Here is a 4,304-nt window from a genome sequence, read left to right as displayed (position 1 = left end):
TCCCAGGAAAAGTTGCTGCGGGTGGAGGAGAGAGAGACTTGCATTGATACGTGTAGGAGCGCATACGGCGCCTTGGGGGGAATGCAGCGTTTCAGACTCCTCGATTTTGAAACTTTGCATTGAAAGGGTGCCGCTGATCATCAGCCACAGATTAATTTAATGCATATGCAGCATATTATATATATTTTTTAAAAAAACCCTGTAGTAAGCAAGCACCATCTTAAATGAGACATTCCTCCCTTTCCATAATGTATACGGTATATGTAATTTAAAACAGGCATGGCCAAGGTGGTGCCCACCAGATGTTTCAGATTCCCCATGTCTATGAGTCCCGGCTGCCATGTGGTCCGAGGGGTGATGGGAGTCTGCAGTATCTGAGGGGCATCACTCTGGCCAGCTCCCCCCTGATTTAGGGCCTTTTCAGCCCACCTCCCCTTCAGCTCCGGCAAAAGCTCCCAAATCAGCTTACTAGGGTTTAGTCAAACAGGCCCTGCTCTCAGGCTTGCATTCTGAAAGACATTGCATGAAAACAGAAAGAGGTGGGAGAGGGGGGAAAGCATCTAACGCTTGTTCTTAGTTCAACACCAAAGTCCTCATAGTGATCAGATGGAATGGAGGGAATATCTCCTCCAAAAGCAGGTATGCGGGACCAGGTATTACTCTCCAGAAGTTGCTACACTACAACTCCCACCATCCCTGATCATTGGCTATGCTGGCTGATGGGAGTTGGAGTCCGTAACCTATGATGGGTGACAAATACCCTACCTTTGTGGATGGTGTGCTACCACACCTGCATCAGAAGCAAAAGAAGTATGTTTCTTGCTTTCAGAGTGTTGCTTTTGCCCCATACAAATCTATGGATATTAGGACAATTGAGTAAGCTTAGGATGCTCTCAAGCTAAATCAACAAATAATTTATTGAATTGTTCTTACTGCTTTTTAATTTGGTGACTGCCCTAATTGTGTTCTATATTGCAATGCAGGGCAGTGGGTCTTAAGGACCTCATCCAAACCTGTGGTTTGCCTAGGGTGGCCACTTATGCACTGCCAAGAAGAGAAGAAATACATCACCACAAAGAGGACAAACTATGGTGCAGCTTGCAAAATTTACATATGCTTATATTATATATAAATACATATATATTTAGAATACATACAGCCATCCTTCGAAATTCATGGTTCTCTGAATTTTGCAATGTGGCGCTGTGGGTTAAACCACAGAGCCTAGGACTTGTCAACCAAGCTGACCCAGGTGACCCGAGGAAGCAGAAGGGCTGGGCTGGCTCCATCAAATTGCTGCTCCAAGCTTGGTTTCTTAACATCAGCAACTTGTCTGCAAAGGCAGGTGCTACACAGATGCCAATCTATCCTAGGTCATGCCTGCTAGCCGATCACAGACCATGTTGAATGCTTTGCAACCTGTGGATTCCTGTCTGCCTGTTGTGGACTGTGCTGTTTGCTAGGTCTGAGATGCCTTCTGCCCGTTTTGAATAAACATAGACAAATTTATTGTTGTTAAAATCATAGATAGATATTTGGAGGATCTTTACATTTTTACAACATGCAGAGAATAATATGTGTTAAAAAATCAGAGAGAGGAACTGAGGGAAGTCGGAGGGGGGGAGGGGGGGAGGGTATGGGGGGAGGGGGAAAATGGGGGGAAATATAATGAAGATGATTTGTTGGAATAATTTGTTATGTGTAAACATTTAATAAAATAATTATTTTTTAAAAAATGAGATGCCTTCTGCCCATCAGTTTGATTATGGGCTTCCAGATTACTTTTTAAAATTACCTGTTGATGCCATGAGGTGAGCATGACATTTACAGCTTTGAGGTTCCCACCTGTTTCCAAAGCATATTTAGATGCACTGGTGACTATTCCCCTCACAGAACTACAATGCTCAGAGTGGTTGAACAATCAGTACCTCTTCCCAGGAAACTCTGGGAATTGTAGCTCCTTGAGTGGAATAGGAGTCTCCTAACAACTCTCAGAGGGACACGGGTGGCGCTGTGGGTTAAACCACAGAGCCTAGGACTTGCCGATCAGAAGGTCGGTGGTTCGAATCCCCACGACGGGGTGAGCTCCTGTTGTTCGGTCCCTGGTCCTGCCCACCTAGCAGTTCAAAAGCACGTCAAAGTGCAAGTAGATAAATAGGTACTGCTCCGGCGGGAAGGTAAACAGTGTTTCCGTGCACTACTCTGGTTTGCCAGAAGCGGCTTAGTCATGCTGGCCACATGACCCGGAAGCTGTACGCCGGCTCCCTCGGCCAATAAAGCGAGATGAGCGCTGCAACCCCAGAGTCGGCCACGACTGGACCTAATGGTCAGGGGTCCCTTTACCTTTACCTAATGTGTACAACAATGCAAACAATAGGGTAAAGTGAACATACAAATGCGTATGTTAGTGAGAATAATGTAACAAAATGCACTGTATTGAGGGAAATTGTTTTGCAAAAAGGTGTATATTATATATATGTGTGTGTGGTTGTTGTACTAGTTAAGTACCTGAGTTTATTTTCAAATTATTTAGGATAGTCTAAGGCCCCTCTAGACTGGTGGGTTTCTGGGGGGGCAGGGAGATATACTGCAACATGTCATTGATGCACTGATAAATCCATCAGTGGTGCAACAAAAGCAGGACAAAAAATGAACCAGAACATTTGTGGTCCAAAAATGTGCAGGATTCCACAAGGAAGTTAAAGGAAGTGCACTGATTGGAAACAAAACAGAGCCCCCAAACTGTTGCAGTAACGAACAGTATTGAAAGCAGGATCATGTACAACTGTCTCGATACCACTGTAAGCACAAATAATTGTGAATGCCCACACACACACAAAAAAAGGGATGTCTGAAGGGTCCTAATGATTGTAAAGAAAATCCTGATAATTTTGCATCGCATCCCTGATGAAACATTTCCTTAATGCAGCTACTGGCATGCATCCATAAACTTCCATAAACACTGCTGCAAGACTAGACTATAGTTGTGGCAAGGGAGTCTGCAATAGATTAGAGAGGGGCCTCTAATCTAAGGCACTCTAAGGCACAGGTGGGAAGAGGCTGGCTTGAAATGCTAAAAAGCATGAGGCACTTAAGTAGAGAGCAGGGTGAGGGTGAAACTGAGAGGGAAGCAGAGAGCTCTCAATTTCAGAACGGAATGAAGTTGCTGGAATCCTGAACTGCAGCACTTGACACTGCAATGTTTTGTTGCAGGTCCCCCTTGTTCTGCTCTCGTAGTCAGGACTTGAAGCAACAGAAAGGGGAGAGGGGTTTAGAGGAATCTGGCTATCAGTGGAGAGAAGCTGCAGGAGTTGATTTCCTTGTTGCAATTAACAGATAAGTATTAAGGTGACAGCCATATTTTCAGCGAAGGGCCAGTTATCTCATGATGGAAATTCTTGCTCCTTGTGAAAAGGATTAAAATGACTGGCAGATTTAGGATTTTTGCTAGGAGTGGAATTTTAAAGGATTATTAGCCTTCTTGTAAATTAAAGAACGGAATGCAGCATCGGCCCGTAAATTTCACACCCGTTTTTCTTCCTTCTGCTATGGCATTGGGCTCTTATTTAAAACCTCATAGCAATGTTCTGCCTGTAATTGTTTGTAGCCAATGATTCTTTCATGGATAATTGAGAATGAAAAGCCAAGCATATCTTATGTGCATAATGAATAATGATTGCTACCTGTAGGATGTTGCAACCTGCAGAAAGTCTTGTGGTGCCACCTTCCTCCGAAATGCAAGCCCCCTTAATGGGTCCCCAAAACTATGGAACTCCTCCCTTACAGAGGAGCATCAGGCACAGTCTCTCAGACATTGAAAATTCACATCTTCTTAGCCTTTGACAGTTGAGCTATTTTTGTTAGAGTCCCTCTCTTTATACCATCTGGTTTGTTGATACATATGCATTTTCTTGGATGGTATTTTGGGGTGGGCTGTATTATATTTTTAAGATAATAAATATAAGAAATCATATATATATATATATATATATATATATATGATATGATATGCAAATAAAATAGGGAATACAGCAGGTCTCCAGATCACCACCCACTAACGAATAGACACCTGCAAAATAAATCATAAAGTGACTCATTAATGACATTTGGATTTTAACCTAGGAACAGGTTGAACAACTTCTGCAGTGAAGGTTCCCTTTAGCCCAAAGCATGGGAACTGGATCTGGACAATGATTTAGAATTCAAAAGGTCCAGCCTTTACCAAAATGAAAGTATTAAAAATAGAATTAAAATCATCATTAGCCTAACCCACTCATCTGGCACAGCAACTACACTGGCAAGAG

This window comes from Podarcis pityusensis, assembly GCF_964106645.2.
Source record: "Podarcis pityusensis genome assembly, chromosome: 7".
NCBI lineage: Eukaryota > Metazoa > Chordata > Lepidosauria > Squamata > Lacertidae > Podarcis > Podarcis pityusensis.
Note: the sequence above shows the minus strand (reverse complement) of the source record.